The sequence below is a fragment of the Nyctereutes procyonoides genome, unplaced genomic scaffold, assembly GCF_905146905.1.
Source record: "Nyctereutes procyonoides isolate TBG_1078 unplaced genomic scaffold, NYPRO_anot_genome, whole genome shotgun sequence".
In the NCBI taxonomy this organism is placed as follows: Eukaryota; Metazoa; Chordata; class Mammalia; order Carnivora; family Canidae; genus Nyctereutes; species Nyctereutes procyonoides.
The window spans coordinates 57,536,017-57,555,624 of record NW_026575047.1 but is presented as its reverse complement, the minus strand read 5'-3'; positions in this window follow the sequence as shown (position 1 = coordinate 57,555,624).

Here is a 19,608-nt window from a genome sequence, read left to right as displayed (position 1 = left end):
AAAATACAGCATCCATTCCTGATCAAAACTGTTCAGAGTGTAGAGATAGAGGGAACATTCCTCAGCATCTTAAAAGCCATGTACGAAAAGCCCAAGCAAATATCATTCTCAATGGGGAAGCACCGGGAGCCTTTCCCCTAAGATCAGGAACATGACAGGGATGTCCACTCTCACCACTGCTATTCAACACAGTACTAGAAGTCCTAGCCTCAGCAATCAGGCAACAAAAAGAAATAAAAGGCATTCAAATTGGCAAAGAAGAAGTCAAACTCTCCCTCTTCTCAGATGACATGCTACTGTACATAGAAAACCCAAAAGACTCCACCCCAAGATTGCTAGAACTCATACAGCAATTTGGCAGTGTGGCAGGATACAAATTCAATGCCCAGAAGTCAGTGGTATTTCTCTACACTAACAATGAGACTGAAGAAAGAGAAATTAAGGAGTCAATCCCATTTACAATTGCACCCAAAAGCATTAGATACCTAGGAATAAACCTAACCAAAGAGGTAAAGGATCTATATCCTAAAAACTACAGAACACTTCTGAAAGAAATTGAGGAAGACACAAAGAGATGGAAAAATATTCCATGCTCATGGATTGGAAGAATTAATATTGTGAAAATGTCAATGTTACCCAGGGCAATTGACATGTTTAATGCAATCCCTATCAAAATACCATGGACTTTCTTCAGAGAGTTGGAACAAATCATCTTAAGATTTGTGTGGAATCAGAAAAGACCCCGAATAGCCAGGGGAATATTAAGAAAGAAAACCATAGCTGGGGGCATCACAATGCCAGATTTCAGGTTGTACTGCAAAGCTGTGGTCATCAAGACAGTGTGGTACTGGCACAAAAACAGACACATAGATCAATGGAACAGAATAGAGAATCCAGAAGTGGACCTTCAACTTTATGGTCAACTAATATTCGACAAAGCAGGAAAGACTATGCACTGGTAAAAAAGACAGACTCTTCAATAAATGGTGCTGGGAAAATTGGACAGCCACGTGCAGAAGAATGAAACTAGACTATTCTCTTACACCATATACAAAGGTAAATTCAAAATGGATGAAAGGTCTAAATGTGAGACAAGAATCCATCAAAATCCTAGAAGAGAACACAGGCAACACCCTTTTTAAACTTGGCCACAGCAACTTCCTGCAAGATCCATCTATGAAGGCAAGGGAAACAAAAGCAGAAATGAATTATTGGGACTTTCTCAAGAGAAGAAGCTTCTGCACAGCAAAAGAAACAGTCAACAAGACTAAAAGACAACCTACAAAATGGGAGAAGATATTTGCAAATAACATATCAGATAAAGGGCTAGTATCCAAGATCTATAAAGAACTTATTAAACTCAACAGCAAATAAACAATCCAGTCATGAAATGAGCAAAAGACATGAACAGAAGTTTCACCAAAGACATACACATGGCCAACAAGCACATGAGAAAATGCTCCGCATCACTGGCCGTCAGAGAAATATAAGTCAAAACCACAATGAGATACCACCTCACACCAGTGAGAATGGGGAAAATTCACAAGACAGGAAACAACAAGTGTTGGAAGGATGTGGAGAAAGGGGAACCCTCTTGCACTGTTGGTGGGAATGTGAATTGGTACAGCCACTTTGGAAAACTGTGTGGAGGTTCCTCAAAGAGTTAAAAATAGATCTGCCCTCGGACCCAGTGATTGCACTGCTGGGGATTTACCATAAAGATACAGATGCAGTTAAATGGCAGGACACCTGCACCCCAATTTCCACAATCGCCAAACCGTGGAAGATCTGGAAAGTATTATGCTGAATGAAGTAAGTCAGTCGGAGAAGGACAAACATTATATGGTCTCCTTCATTTGGGGAATATAAAAAATTGTGAAAGGGAGTAAAGTGGAAAGGAGAGAAAATGAGTGTGAAATATCAGTGAGGGTGACAGCAGATGAGAGACTCCTAACTCTGGGAAACGACCAAGATGTAGTGGAAAGGGAGGTGGGTGGGGGATTAGGTTCCTGTGTGATGAGCACTCAGGGGGGCACTTGATGGGATGAGCACTGGGTGTTATGCTATATGTGGCAAATTGAACTCCAATAAAAACATATACAAAAATAAGTAAATTTTAAAAGTGTAAAAATACATACATACATATATACATACATACATACATACATACATACATACAATTTAAATAAAATAAACTGGGCTTTTATTTCATTCACACTATTCCCAGTCAGTTGCCTCCAAAGGTTGTAGATGGATTTTATATCTTTCATGTGAAAGAAACTTGGATTCAGTCAGAGACCCATCATCAACTCTTTCCCCTGCTACCTGGATAATCTTGCTCAAACCACAAGAATTTCAAAAGGCTCCAACTTGCTGTTTTGTAGGAAGAGATCACTAATAAATATCCTAGTTATTGAATGAGGGTGAGTCCTCCTGCAGTAAGGTTGTCTGTGATAGATGTCACTTCCCAGGTAAAGAGTAGAAGGGTAGCTGTGAGCTTTCCATGTGCTTTCCTTCCCTTTTGGTATAGAGCATGGAAGCCATATGACTACATTGGCAGGAGCCAACAGGATTGCTGAGGCACAGCATGGAGAGGGGCTGTGTTAGGGGAACTGTCCAACATGCTTCAGGATTTGTGTGGTGAAGAACTAAATCACTATAGAAGGTCATTGAGATTTTGGATGTATAGGTCACCATAGCTAAACTTTGCCTAGCCTCTCCAATATACCATTCCATTTTTATTGCATGAGAAGCTATCCTTGAAAGTGAAACATGCACAGTTGATTTAACAAAGTCCAAAGACAATCATTATCTCTACCATCCTCCCAAACAATAAAAGTACCTCTGAATTCTTAATTACATTAGCTACTTTCCCTTGCAATCTTACATGTGATTATCATCCAACATTTTAGTTCCATCTTCACTTAAAACCTCAATATTGACCATTTTATTATGATTTTTTATTCTTTATACAAATATTTTTTCTTTAGATCTACCTACAGAGTTAGTAATTTTTGCTCACCCTTCCTTGCTGCATGACACTATTTCAGCTCAGGTTTCATGTCTTGTACTAAAGTAAATCCTTCAACAGCCATTGCTACACTAGAAAGGAAGATACATTTTCTAAATTTTTCCTTTTTTCTGAAACGTTTTCTATTTTACCTTCCCATTTGGGAAAAAATAGTTAAGTGGGTATAGAATTTTAGTTGTCAACAGTTTTGTCTCAGAATTTTAAATATAGATCACTGTCTCTTGTCCTCCATAGCAGGGGTTAGAAAACTTTTTCTTAAATGCTCAGATAGACCATATGATTCCCATTAGAGCCACTCAACTGTATTGGTTGCATGAAAGCAGCCATAAAAATATGTAAATGAATGGGCATAACTGTGTTTCAGTAAAACCGTATTTGCAAAAACAAGTCTCTGAACCATTGATTGTTGTTTGCTGATCTCTGCTTTATAGTTAAATTGAGAAATCTGCTCTGAGTCTTATTGCTTCCTTTCTTTTAAAGTAATCTGCCTTAGGCTCTCTTCTTTGTCTTTGGTGATCAGTATCTTGGTGTAATTTATTTCATAAATGAGACTTCCTCTGAATTAATGCCTCCTGAATTTGAGAAGCAATATCTTTAATGATTTCTAAGAGAATTACAACTACTACCTCCTCAAACACTACCTCCCTCCCTCCCCCCCCCCCCCCCCCCCGCCATTCTTTCAGCTTTTGCTTTCTGGAGCTTATAGTAAATATAAATAAAAATGGACTCCTGGGGCACCTGGGTGGCTCAGTCAGTTAAGCATCCAATTCTTGATCTCAACTCAGGCCTTGATCTCAGGGCCATGAGTTCAAGCCTTGCATTGGGTTCCACACGGGGCATGGAGTCTACTTAAAAAAAAAAAAAATGAACTCCTAACCAATGTATCATTCATATTCTGGTTCATACTTTTTATCTTGTTTTTCTCTGTGCTGTATACTCCTTAGATGTTTAATTCATTCAGCAAGTCTCCCTTAACCTATGTCTAACTTGCTGTTTCACACACTGAAGTTCTCTTACTTCCTTTAAAAATATCTCTCTTTTTAGGGGTGCCTGGGTGGCTCAGTTGATTAAGAGTCTGACCCTTGGCTTCAGCTCAGGTTGTGATCTCATGGGTCAATAGACTGAACTCCAGGTCAGGCTCCACACTCATCCAGGAATCTGCTTGAGGAATGTCTCCCTCTGCCCCTACCCCTTCTTGTGCATGCACACACATGCTATCTCTATCTCTCTCTCTCTCTCAAATAAAATAAATAAGTCATTAAAAAAAACTTTCTTTTTTAAAGTATCTTGTTATTTGTCATGACTTTTCAATTCTATCTTACATACTTTTAACCATTTAAAAAATATTTTTATGGTGTTTATTTGATAGTTTTATCACCTGACATTTTTTTCAGGGTTTAATCTTATAGTTTCTTGCTTCTATTGACTTTCATTCATGGCAAATTATTTCCTCCTGTCCTTTATGATTGTAGATTATGAGTTCATCATCATCAGGGCTTTATCTATGGGAATCCTGTGAGAATTATCCCCACAAATAAGGCTTGCACTTTCTTTTGCTAGAAATCCCATGAAAATGTGCCTTCAACCATTTCATATATTAATTCCATGGATGGGGAATTATTGTACTACTCTAGCAATATAAATATGAACTTCAAATTCATGTAAGTTGCAGGCAGAATATTGTAAATTCTAAGATTGGCATTTTCTCCATTCAGAGCTTAGACTAAGACTGGGTTTCACTGAGAGTGTAGGTCTTTATGTTTCTGTCTTGGTGTGTGAATCTCAGCTTCTAATATACACCTGGGGCTCAAAGGCATACCTTATCTCCTTACCTGATATCAACATTAAAGTTCAAGCTCTTCAATTACAAACAGCAGGAGTAAGTTTCCTCAAAGCTAAGCAGCTGTAATCATAGCTTACACTTCTTGTTATTTCTTTCTTCTTTGTAGTCTCCTATAAAATTATCTCACATTTTTCCTTTGTTTTTGTTTCCTGAAAGAAAAACACACACATTTAAAGGATATTTGCCGGGCTTTATCCAACATCCTATGTGTTGGGGAAAGAGAGGATTTTCACGTTGTGCTTTTCAAATATTTATTAGGTCAGACTTGTTTTGAAAGGATAGTGTAATGTGTTATCTATAGATATAACAGGCTTGGATTTAAATCCAATAAGTCAAAATAATAAATCTCATCCTTATCAGTCAGATCAGTTTCAGGAAAAAAAAATACTTTAACCAACTAATGAAGCAAGGGATTCCATACTGAGAATTAGATGCTTAAACCTGTTCACAGAGCCAGAGTGGTTGGCTCTAGACGTCCTGATAGAATTGATGCCCAGAACTAGGGAACTGAGCTCTCAAAAGAGCTGTTGCCTTTTGGAAGCACAGTGTTCACTGTGATGCAGAAATGGGAAGCTACTGTACTGTGACACAGCCATGCTGCACCTGCTAACCCACAAAAGCAAAACACAATGCAGATGGACATTCTCAACCCTGTCTCTTGATAACGCACTAATGACCAAAGCCAGCAAGTCAGCCAGAAGTGTACCGCCCACACCATCTCTGGCTTCCTAATCTATGACTTTCTATTTGAAACAACAAATCAGTCAGAACTCACATCTGCAATATGATGTGGCAAAGGTAAGATCTAGCTTTCCATCTTCTGTAGGATAGATGCTAAAAGAGCCAGTTCATGGTATCAACAAGGAGGCTGAGCAAGGAATAAATGAAGCCATGTATATGAAGTGTTTGGCACTGAGCCTGGCATATAGCAAATGCCCTTTCAGTTCCCAGTGCCCTGAGTAATTTAAAACCATTCCTAGTGAGGCAGAACTTGTGCCATCTCAGAGGTTCTTTGGACATGAACACATGGGGCTTGCTCACTCATGAAGGCATTAATTTCACTAAAACTTGATTTCTTTTATGAAAAGAGAACAATAGTGGTGATTTAGAAATTAAATCCATGGTTATCCTCCATGGGGTTTCATTACTTGGCCAGTCAGACAGGGATTAATGCACCAACTATAGCAGTCACAACATCAACTCTGAGGGCTAGCACTGTGTCCAAAATATGGAAAGCATTCCTGTTCCAGATGGTAGCCCATACACAGCAGTGCAGAGAGTGGCAGTGTGGTGACTCCATTACTGAAGACAAACCCCAACAACTCCTATGTCCATTCACATACAGGGCCAGCAAGGACAAGTTCAGACCCCGCAGCTGAAACCATCTCTCCTCCTAATGGTATGAAATGCTGCCCCAAATACCTCATCCTGCCCATGAGGTATTCTTAATTGTATGTAATGTGGAATTCTGCACAAAGAGGGAAAAGGGCATAAATACTGTAGCTGAAGGTATTTGACACAAAAGAAATAAACTAAAATAATATAAAATTCAAAAAATAGTAAAATAAAACTTCCACAAATACCTTTCTCCTGACACTGTGAAGTATATATTAGCAAATTACTACTAAGTAGGCCAGTCAATTATGCATATGCATAAATATGAAATTATACTTTGAAGTGTTTCAATATAGGAGTTTTTTAAGTGGTCATAAAGGAAAAAAGCATAATCGACTTTTATACTGCGTGACTCAGCATGGTATTTGCCATCACACCTGACCCACAGCAAGGGCTGTCCAAATCAGAGTTGTCACAGTGAGTCCTCTGGTTCAACATTTCTACATTCATCTCACTTAATTCTCATAGTGACTCCTAAGGCAGATACAGGCTACTCACCACACAATTCAATTTGTTCCTGGAGAGAGCCGCAAGTCTGGACATTTTAAGGTAGATCTTATCTTATATGGGTAAAATTGTATACATTAGAGGTCTTGTGCCAGAAATCAATTTCGTCCTCACAAAAATATCAGAATTGATTACCAAAAATGAATGAAAAACAAATAAGGCAAAAACTTATGTTTTGCAAAGACATGTAAAGACTTTATGGCCAAGTAGTCAATGTATATAACATGACCTTTTGGAGGAAGGACAGGAGTTCCATCTGCACTACACTGGCTGGCGCTTATAACCTTGTGAAACTGGACTCCAAATAATGTCTCCTTTTTCTGATAAATCTCCTGTATTAAACATCTATTCAAAATCAGGGTCATTGTCGCAAATCTTCTCTTTGCCAGTTGGATACTCTCCCATGCCTCTAAAATCAGGAAACACATGGCAAATGCTAGGCCAGAGATATTTTCATTCAGTTCCTTTTAAAATATTTGACTCTGAACACATTCACATCTTTGCTGGGAATCTTTTTTGTTTCTTCATTTCCTTTTATATGTTGTTTTTCTGATTATTGAATTATAGAAATTTTTATATACTTTGGATACAAGCATACAAGTTCTTTATCAGATATATGTATTACAAATATTTCTTTTTTATTTTATTTTATTTCTTTTATCTTATTTTCATCATGATAAGTGTACTTTTTAATCCCCACCCCCTATTTCACCAATCCCATCACCTACCACTCCTCTGGTAACCATCAATTTGTTCCCTGGTTAACAATCTGTTTCCTGGTTTTTCTCTCTCTCTCTCCCTCTTTTTTTCCTTTGCCTGTTTATTTTGCTTCCTAAATTTACTGGGTATCCATTTAGTATGTACAGTGGCATTAATCCTGAAGACCATACTTATTAGCATTACAAAGCTTCTAATAGTGGCCAGAGCATGTAAAACCCTTCCAAATCAAGGACCACCTGCTTCAGAATCCCCATTGAACAGGTGATGTGCCAAGAGGAATTTTTTAACTTGCCTGAAGTCCTGAGCATAAGTGTCACTCTGTACTTGATTTCAATTCTAACTAGAACTTCAAGTTGTTTTTTCCTCAGTGGAGGACCTTTCTAATGACAATATATATTTGTTCAACATAAGAAGTACCAGGCGTGAATAGACATTTCTCTACAGAAGATATACAAGTGGCCAAATAACAATGAAAAAATGTTCAACATTATTAACATTTTTTCATTGTTTTTTGGCCACTTGTATATGAGATAATACCACACATCCATTAGGATGACTATAATAAAACATCAGAAAATTACTGTTGTGAGTGGGCAAAAATTGGAATCCTCATGCTCTGTTGATGGAAATGTAAAATGGTGTAGCCACTACGGAAAACAGTTAAACATAGCATTAAACATAGCAAAAAATTAAACAATTAAACATAGCATTTCAAAAAACATAGCATTTCTATATGATCTGGTAATTCCAGAAGAAGTGAAAGTAGGAACTTGGACAACTAACTGTATATTTATTTCAATGCATTATTATTCACAGTAGCCAAAAGGTGGAAACAACCCACATGTCCATCAATGGATGAATAGATTTTAAAAATTAAAAATGTGATATACCCATACAATGGAATATAATCCAGTCTTTTTAAAATGAGACAATTTTGACACATGGTATAACATGGATGAACCTTGAATACATTATGCTAAGTAAAGCAAAAAGACAAATATTGTATTATTTCACTTATATGAGGCACCTAGAGTCATCAAATTGATAGAGATAGAAAGTAGAATGGTAGTTGCCAGGGGTTGGGAGGGTGAGGGAATGGAGAGTTAATATTTAATGAGTGCAGAGTTTAGGAAGATGAAAAGTTCTGGAGATGGATGATGGTGATGGTTGCACCACAACGTGAATGTACCTGAGCCACTGAACTGCACACCCATAAATGATTAAGATAGTAATTTTATGTTATGTAAATTTTACCACAAGTTAAAAAAAAGTACCAGCCATTAGACTTAGCAATACCCATCACTTTTCTTGGAATTCTGCCACCAGACCCTCCTGATAGGTATCTTCAGCCTGATGTGGCAGATAAGGAGATGTGTCATGCAGACCAATAGTCTCAGCACCCACAGCAGGTAACCAGACTCCAGGACATCCGTTCATTCAATCACAAAGAAAAGCCAGCCAGCAGCAGTGCTGCAACACCACTGCAGAGTCCACAGAGCAATGCAAGCTTTTAGCTGGTGGCAGCTACATGCTCCTTGAGAAATAGGCCCCAAGCACCTGTGTCTCCAGCCCAGTGACCTGAACAGCTCTCTAAACTGGGTCAGAAAGGGGAACAAGGAATCCATTCATCATTTAGAAACTGCACATTGAAGTTACTGAAGTTTTACAGCATTTCAGTTCTGCCAATATAAATGGAAGTGGGTGGATGAGCCTTCAAGGTAAATGCTTGCAGAAGAAACCTAGCTTTTAGGTATATAGCTTTTACTCAATTAAAATGATATCCAGTTGATATCTTTGACATTTTCCCTCTTGAATATTTTCCTTTAAAGTCCTAACACACTAATCAAGTGATATGGTTTTATTCACTCAAGAGAAACTATTAACGAAACAAAACAAAGCAAAAAAAGAAAAGAAAAACAAAAGCCCCAAATGGAGTCATTTGCCCTCCATGACAGAAAACCAAGACCTAATTACAGTTTCAACCTATCCTAGGAATGTGATCTTCTAAGCATTAATCTGAAATTTCCTGATCAGCACTAGTGAGGTCACCAGTGAGATAAAAATCCTGCTGTTCTCTTCCTCCTCCAAAAGAAGATGACTAGGCCTGAAACTGTCCTTTCCTTTCTTTTCCTAACAATGTTTTGCCTCCCCTCTCTTTCCTATAAAAGCCTCCCACTTTATACAACTCCTAGAAGCATCTCTCTACTTGCTAGAGGAGATACTGTCCAATTCATGAATCCTTTGGAAAAGCCATTTAGATCTTCAAGTTTACGCAGTTGAACTTTGTTTTTTAACATAACTGATTAACTACTGTGTGCAAGAGAACCTTAAAAGGCAAACTTTTATGTCTTATTCTCAAGGAATCTACATCCCCTTAGAATTGAATTCGCATCTTTTCTCCTGAATCTCCTAAATGGGTCAGAGGAAATAGATATACACAAAGGTGGTCTCTAAAAGCCAAACCAGAAAACCAGGTTATGCAGAGTCAACAATCCACTGCCTGATACTTAGAATTCAAAAATGTGAAATTTTGTTTTCGGTTTGAAATTATTTCCAGCCATTGTAAAGATTGTTAATGAAATGTGTTTCTCTTCTAAATTCAATAAAAACAGTGGTAATATACCTGACAATTCTCAGCCATGGAGGAGTAGTTCATGTCAACACATTCAAACAATTTCCCAGGGGTCCTGTCAAAACTAATGAATTTAGACCCGGTAAGAACCCAGAATGTTGAAAGGATTAGAGCAAGTGCCACACTCACAATGCAGGGATCTCAATGTTGTGAGGAAGCTTCTCTAGAAAGTTTTTGCCTTCTGCAGGTAGAATTAGTGGGAGTACAATGTGAAATTGGTGAAGTAAGAAATTTGAAATCTTTTGGAAGTTTTTAATTACAGGCCAGATTTTGAGTAATGATAGCCTGTTGCCCTACCATTCCTTGGATATTTTTAATCATGAATTTATTTCTACCACTTTTGTTTTAGCCATTTCAATGGGAGCAAGTCATCTTTTGCATCCTCTTGTGATTTTCTGTGATATGTTTTGAAGAAAATAGCTTAAATATATTTCACACCTATAATTTTATTGCTTGGAAAGGACTCCAGGCCCTGGCAGGCATGGTGATGAAATCCTTTAGTGATGAGCCTGTGGTCTCCAGGGAGCCTAACTCAGCAGCCCTGATGAGATGGAAACCTCACTGCATACACATTTCTCCCCCATACAGATACCTGAATTTTTACCTATTGCAGATTCATGGAAACTTCTCAGGGGGTTGACGTTACAGAGAATCCACCTGCAGATCTGGAGACCCTCACCCACTTTCTTCCTGCTATATCATACTCTCCATTCTTATGCCCATTCCATGACCTGCTCCTTTTATCAAAAATGCATTAGACTCCTCTTTTCTAAAATGCTATTACTTTCAACTCAAGTTACTATTTCCACTACCTCTATCTTGATTGTAGATTGATTCATGATGTCAATCTTAAAAATAAAACAGCCAGTTCTTTTACTTGCAGAATGAGTTTATTAGGGAATAGCAGAAAATTGCAATTCAAGACAAGCAAACTATGATGAACCATCAGCAAGACCAAGCAGACAAAGGGAAGGTCAGCTTTTACTAGGTTCTAGGAGGAAATTGACGAGGGTTGTTTTAAATAAAAATTAAGTGGAGAAGAATATGAGTTTGAGGTGTAGTAGTTTCCCATTGGCTATTAGCTGTGGTTAGTGCATTGTTGCTGAGGCAGAGACATCTTCCTTCTTTTTCTTAAAGGCAGGAGATAAAATTCTTCTGTGAAAAATGCCCTCCTTTGTCAAGATATTTCTAATCTTCTTTCTGTTGGTTTTACAGGCTCTAAGGAATGATACATGAAAGCTCCCTTTTCAGGGCTTCCTGACTCCATTTAATATGAGGTTTCCTTTTCTTTCATGGTGTATTTCCAGTTTCACTAATATGCCTGTAGTACAGTGGGAAGTATTTGGTCTTTGTCACTAGGGCTAGGCACAGAGTCCTAAATCCTTGGAATTTCCTAAGTGACAAGAATATCTTGTCATTCATGAGAAGCTTTTTGAGTCCACCTGAGATTATGCTAATGAAGTGACCTAGGGTGGTGGAGACCCTACATCGCCTCAGAATGGGGCTTGTCACTAGAAAGATCAAATAATAAGAAGATTGGAACTTTCACCACCACTACCACCTCCCTACCCCCACTGACCTCTGGGAAGAAAAGCAGAGGTGTTACAGATTAAGGTCCATAAAAACTCCTGAAAGGTGAAAGCTTATGAGTTTCCACATGCTGGGAGGGTGGTAAACCCCAGTTCCATAGGAACAGAAATGCCTTTGCTCAGACCCTGACCTCATCCTATGTACCTCTTCATCAGGCTGTTCATCTGTATCCTTTATAATACTCTTTATAATAAACTGGTGTGGGTAAGTAAATGCTTCCCTGAGTTTGGGCACCACTCTAGCAAATTAGTCAAACCTGAGGAGAGGCAAGGACCTCCTATTTGTGTAGCTAGTGTGTGAGAAGTCCAGATGACAGCCTGGATTTGTAATTAGTGTCTGAAGTGGGGGCAGTCATGTGGAACTGAACCCCTAACCTGTGAAATCTGATGCCATATCCAAGGAGGCTGTGTCAGGTTTGAGTTAAATCTGTGGAACACGTGGGCAGTGTTTGCTGAGAACTGGATAGTGACTTGGTGATGTTGGAAAAGATAAACATTGGAATAGCATTATCTCATTGGGCCCTAGATGGCATCAACTGTCTCTTTTTTATTGATAAGGATGCATTTATGAATACTTCTGTCCTTTATTTGATTTATAATTTCAAACTAGCAATAATTATTGAGCACCTATCAGCTTCTATCATTATAAAGAGCACTGAGATTTAAAAATGGCAAATAATCCTGAGCATCTGACTTCAAGGAACTCAGATTCTACCATTTCACTCAGTTCTATTTCATCCAGTGGAAAAAAAAAGGCAACTCTGCAAGTGAAGGATGTGCAGGATCTCCCTGCTCCCATACAGAATGGCATTGCAAATAATTATCGCTGAGATGGGCAACTGCTTAAGTGGAAGGGATGTGAAGGTGGCATAGCCTTCTGAGATCATTGCAAACTTCATTTCCCATGGCCATCATCTGTACCACATCTGAACCACCTCACTTCACAGGCACCCTGAACATTATCAAGACCTGAACTATCCCACCTTTAACAGTCATTTCCATCTCAAATGACTGCAGCCTTCCATTTCAACAACAGGGTTGCCATTACCCTCAATTCTCTAGCTTTTGGTCTTCCTGTCTTACCAGCAGACAAACCCCTACCCTGAGAAGACTATGTATCTCTTTTCTCGGAACTCACATGACCTAGCAGTTCTGAAGAAAACCACATAATAGAACCGGTTGTTTTCACCATAAACTCAGAATGACTAATGAGACTTCACCACAGCTCACAAACCCTATTCATTTTCTGTAAATGCTACTCAAAGCAATGGTGTTTCAAATCTCCTGCCTCTCCTCATACCCCCACCCACCTGACTTCTTCTTGCTGCTATCACATCTCCTACTTGGTATAGAAAATAAAAACTACTAGAAGTGAAATTCTTCCATTTTCTCTCACCAAACTGTCAGACCTACCTGTCTACATTGTTTTCCAGCTTCCTATCATGGTAAGAGAGGCTGTCCTTCTCTTGGACAAACGCTAATCCTTCACTAGGGGTAAGTTTGATCTCTTTCCACAGCATAACTTATCTTTTCTCTTTGGGATAATCTACTTTTCATTTAAATAGCTTTACCCCATCTGCAAGCATGCTTGAGCTCATGTACCCCACATATCTATCACCTGGCTGCAATGACTCCTCCACACATGGTCAGGCTCAAGTATTTAAAGCCAATCCCAAATCAAGTCAGTGCATCCATAATGCTTCAGTACATATCCCTTAAAGAAAGGATTTCTAAAAAACATAACTAAAATACCTTATCTCACCTAAAGGACTTAACAAAAATTTCTTACTAGTGTCAAATTTCTAGTCAGTGTTCAGATTTCCCAATTGTCTCATAATTCTCCTCCCATATTTGGTTTGTCTGAACCAGATTCAATATTTGACTAACATGCCTGTGGTAGGCTGAGTAACAGCAACTAAGTTGTCTACATCCTAACCCCTTGTGAACTTGTGAATGTTAGTTTATGTGGCAAAAAGGGCTTTGCAGATATAAATAAATTAAGGTTCTTGGGATGGAGAACATTATTCTGGATTATCCAGGTATACCTAAAATAAACATAAGGGTTCTTAAAAGAGAAAAGCAGGAGTTTCAGTCAGAGGAGATATGACAACAGAAACAGAGGCTGGAGTAATATGGGACCAAGAGATAAGGAATGCTGGCAGCCTCTGGAAGCTGGAAAGACAAGGAAACAGACTCTCCTGGAAACTCCAAAAGGAAGAAGGTCTGCTTGTTCTTATAATACCGTGTACCTCCAGAACTATGTAAGAGGATAAATTTGTGTTACTTTAAGCCAATAAATTTGTGGTGGTTTGTTACAGCAGAACAAAGAAATTAATGCAATACCTCTTCAGTTAAAAGTTAATCTATGGCATTGTCCTGTTTCTTTTTGTTTCCTTTTTGTATTTTATTTGTTGAAGAATAGTGTTACTGTCCTATAAAGTTTCCCATATTTGGGATTTGGCTGACCACATACCTGTAGTTGTATTTAACTTGTTCTAATATATATTTTTTTAATTTCTTGTAAACTATTACTTTGACCTTGAGGCCTGGTCAGATACAAGTTTAAGTTTCTGGAAAGGAGACTTCATAGATGGGGCAGTAATTACTTATTGCATAATCTCAGGAGGCACATCATGTCTGATTCTCTCTTTGCGAGTAAGATTAATCACTTGACTCAGGTTTGATCATTCTTTTATGATGTTTTCATCAGCCTTTCAAATAATGGTTTTAGTGACATTGTCATTAAGGAAGGCAAATGGTCATATCCTCACATCATTTCTTCTGCAGTTATGGGTTTGATTTATTTCATTAAAAAAAAACCTTTCCTAATCAAATATTCACATATCTTGAGCTACAGTTTGAAAAGGAAAAGTAAAGTGTTTTTCTTTATCAATTTTCAGAAAAAAGATTATATTTTGTATCCACCAAAGGTGATCAATGAGTTGGGTTCTTTTTTCTTTTTATGATAATCACACAGACTCTAACAATTTTGATTTATTTCTATCCATCGCAATTATTCTTTTTGCTTTTAAGTACATCCTCTGGCCAGTGAATGGCCCTGTGTGTGGATGTTGACAAGTGCAGTTCATTCTTTCAAATACCCTCTCACAACCCAGCACTTGTCTGGATTCCAGGGCACTAGCCCAGTTGGTGGTTCTCTTTTCCACTAAAAATTAATTTTTTAAATAAATTATTGAAGTATAGTTGGCATATGTTATATTATTACTTTCAAATATACAACATATTAAAGCAACAATTCTATGTATTACTCAATGCTCACCACAATAAGTGTAGTCACCATACAATGTTATTACAAAATTGATTATTTCTATTGACTCTTGACTATACTCCCTATGCTGTACTTTTCATCTCTAAGACTTATTTATTTTATAACTGGAATTTATATTTCCTAATCCTCTTTATCTATTTTGCCCTCCTTCCCACCCTCCACTCTGGCAACCACCAGTTTGTTTATTCTCTGTATTTATGAGTCTGTTTCTATTTGTTTGTTTGCTCATTTACTTTGTTTTTTAGATTCCACATATAAGTGAAATCATATGTATTTGTCTTTCTCTGTCTGACTTTATTTCACTTAACGCAATGCCCTCTAGATCTGTCCATGAGATTGTCATTTTTATGTTGAGGTTTATGTTAAAATCCCACTCTCTGGGTGGGTCAAAGTCACAGGCAGTGTTGGCATATATGTGTGAGGAGCCTGGGTTCAAGTCCTTGGGGTGAGTCATTTGCACAGACTCACAGGAAGTGATTATGCTCTTCCAAACTCTGTGTTCAGTGATGTTACATTGGTAGTTTGAAATTAGCCTTGGTAGAAGTAATTACCTCATGGAAATTGGTAAACATAACCAATTAAAGCTTTTATCTCCTGGAGATCAGATATTAAACATTTATCCACACTGCTGTAAATCCCCAGAAGCCACCCAGCATCAGCCTCAGTTCTTCATCTGGCTGATTTTTATTTCTCTTTTTGGTTACTGGGAATTTTATTTAGTTTACTTACATTAAGTGCTGTATCTGATTCAAAATGCATTTGTGTTTCTGGCAGGAAAGAAGGCCTTTCCAGGGTACCATGTTGTTAGAAACATATATAAGTAACTATGATACAATTTGAGGATTCATTGAATATGGGATAGAGAGGGGGTAACAGAGGGGATAGAGAATGCCAAAGAAACAGAACCTGTCCACCATCCCTTACCACCCAGGTCCCATGATGCCTAGGCTCCAGAACCGTTAGCCCACATTCAGATATTTTTAGAGCTTTATAAGGTGATAGCAAATCAGAAGAGCAAAAGGGAAATATGCTAAGACCAGGGAATGCAGATTCAAACTCAGGATACAGGAGAAACTCTCACAAGGTAAAGGTAACCTTTCAAATCAGTGAGGAAAACATAGGCTAGGACTCAAATTCTAATTAAGTATGTTAAGATGTGGGACACCTGGGTGGCTCAGTGGTTGAGCATCTGCCTTTGGCTCAGGGCATGATCTGGGATTGAGTCCCACATCAGACTCCTTGCATGGAGCCTGCTTCTCCCTCTGCCTAGGTCTCTGCCTCTCTCTCTCTCTCTCTTTCTGTGTCTCTCATGAATAAATAAATAAGTAAAATCTTGTTTAAAAAGTATGTTAAAATAATTATAAAAACAGAATCTTTAACTCACCCCTTGTAGCAAATAAGCTTCAGATAAAACAGATTTCAATTTTTCAAAGGAAATTATAAAAATAAATTAATACAAGAAGATTCAGGTGAATATTTTTTTTAATTTTATAAATTAATTTTATTGGTGTTCAATTTACCAACATACAGAATAACACCCAGTGCTCATCCCGTCAAGTGTACCCCTCAGTGCCCGTCACCCATTTACCCCCACCCCCCGCCCTCCTCCCCCTCCACCACCCCTAGTTCATTTCCCAGAGTTAGAAGTCTTTATGTTCTGTCTCCCTTTCTGATATTTCTCACACATTTCTTTTCCCTTCCCTTATATTCCCTTTCACTATTATTCATATTCCCCAAATGAATGAGAAAATATTGTTTTTGTGACCAAGGATTCAAAATTAATGTTATCAAAGCTAGAAACTAGTAAGAAAAATATTGATAATGTTTATCCATATAGTATAAAATGTCTTTTTTAATGAACAAATAAGACAATAACTGATCTTAAAATATCTGTAATATTTATGGATTTTTTGAGCTTGACAAAATTATTCTAAAGTTCACTAGACAATAATTAGAAAAAAAATTTGAAAGAGAAAAATAATGCAGAACATTAAACTTTATTATGAAGCTACAACTATAAGAATATCATCCCAGCACAGAAATAGGCTTGTGTATGTTAACCAATTCTATTTTATATAAGAATTTATAAGTAATCATTTTAATTAGTGGAGAAAGAAAGGTTGTTCAATAGATAATACTAAACCATTTGCTTTATTATAAGGAGAAAAAAATAAGCCAGATTTCACCATTACAGGACACATGAAAATATATTCTATATAGCTCTTAGAGGTAGTACTTTGTCAACTAATTTTTAGTCAATTTAAAAGTATAATAAAAATCAGTTAAACAACTAAAATCAACATAGGATTTTTCTGGAAAATCTTTCCACTACAAATCTGATAACACAAGAGTTGGCAAAAACACTGAAATACTGGAATTTGCACATCTGACTGGTGGGAGTGTTCATCATCCTGGAGACTTCAGACTGTTCACACTCAGGTTGAAGACAGTAGCCATCTGTCTCATAGCTCTATTGCTAAGACATCTCTCCTTAGGAACAGGAGCATGTGTACAGCCCCAAAAATGTGCAAAGATGTTCATGGCATCGTTGTTTCAAATAACAAAAAATGGAACCAACCTAAACACGTTTCAACAAAAGAGCAGAGAGTCTATACCTTGGTGTAAATGAATGTGTGAGATCTATATCTACTAACTCTGAGATATCCCCACAAATATTAAGTGAGCAAAATGAGATTAGGTAAGAATCATAATTCTTATTTTTCAGTTTTATTGAAATACTGACATACAACACTGAATAAGTTTAATGTATACATCGTTATGACTTGAGTTACATATATTATGAAATGATTACTATAATAAGTTAACATCCATCATCTCATATAGATACAAAGAAAAAGGGAAAAAATATTTTTCTTTGTAATGAGAACTCTTAAGATTTACTCTCTTAGCAACTTTCCTCTGTCTTAAGTGTTAACTATAGTCATCATGTTGTGCATTACATCCCCAGTACTTATTTATCTTATAACCAAAAGTTTGTATCTTTTGACCATCTTTTTCCAATCCCCACATGCCACCACGACCTCTGATAAGGTTTTTCTATGAGTTTTTTGGTCTGGGTTTTGGTTTAGATTTCACATACACATGAGATCATACAATATTTGTCTTTTCTCTCTGCTCATCTCAGTTTACATAATGCTCTCAATATTCATCCATGTTGTCACAAATTTCTTCTTTTTTATGTTTGAATAATAAAGAATTGTAATTCTTATACAAATATCTCAACATATAAATGAGCAGTATTTATATATTATGAACAAATACAAATTGAATGCTTTTGCTCTTTTGTACAAAGTACAAAATAAGGTGTGCATGCTAAAGAAGACTCACCAAATTTAATAGTAACTTCTGTGACCAAAGCCAGGGAGAGTGATGGGACTAAACTGTATTTGTAATGTTTCATTTTAAAAGATTAATATTCTAGAGCAAATGACATGAGTTATCTGTTGATGGCAATTGGCATGTACATAAATGCTTTACATTTTATCCCTCAACTTTTCTGAACTATTTTATAATTAAAAATTTAGAAATGATTAAAGAAAATATTGACTAATGTTTAGTCTCTCAGATGAGAAATATCTTTCTAGATCAAACAGGATAAAAAGAAACTAAAAGCTGGAATACCCCAGAAAAAGCCATCAGAAAAATTAAAAGGCAATTTAAAAGCTGGAGAAAAGTATTTATGAATCTACAAAGAGGCATAAAAAACAATTTTTAAAAAGGTAGGAAGGGGGGTGCCCAGGTGGATCAGTTGGTTAAACCTCCAACTCTTGGTTTTGGCTCAAGTCATGATCTCTGGGTCATGGGATCCAGCCCCGAGTTGGGCTCCACACTCAGCATGGAGTCTGCTTGTCTCTCTCCCCCTGTTCCTCTCCTTCTGTTCCTCCCCCTGCTTGTGCTCTCTCTCTTTCTCAAATAAATAAATAAATCTTTTAATTTTTTTTTAAAGAAGAAATGCCACTTTAGGAAAATGGGCAAAGATAATAACTAGGAACAAACAAATATAGAAAAACAAAAGAAATTTAGACACTCATTGTCATCTTAGGAAAAGGATATGTTTTTGGAAAAGCAGAAACAACCTAAAAGGACACAGTTCAGAAGCAAATAACCACAAAGGTATATCAATAAAGCAGCGAGTTGGAGCATTTAGTTTCTTTTTTTTTTAAGATTTATTTATTTATTTATGATAGACATAGAGAGAGAGAGGCAGAGACACAGGAGGAGGGAGAAGCAAGCTCCATGCAGGAGCCTGAGGTGGGACTCGATCCCAGATCTCCAGGATCACACCCTGGGCTGCAGGTGGCACTAAGCCACTGCACCACCAGGGCTGCCCAAGCATTTAGCTTCAAGCAGAAGACTGTCTATACTGTTTTAGGCTATTGCCTTATTTAGATGTGGAGTAGGAATGACAGATTTGGTGGATGAGGAGGGGTGCATTGGGGTAGGAGGAAGAGCATCAGGGAGTGCAAAGAGGGTGATGAACTCTGCATTCTTTGCATATAGTTGAAGTACCTAGGTTCTTAATTTTAAGAGTTGGGGAAAAATCTGCTCTTCAGTGATGTCCTTTTCCATCAAGATAAGGCT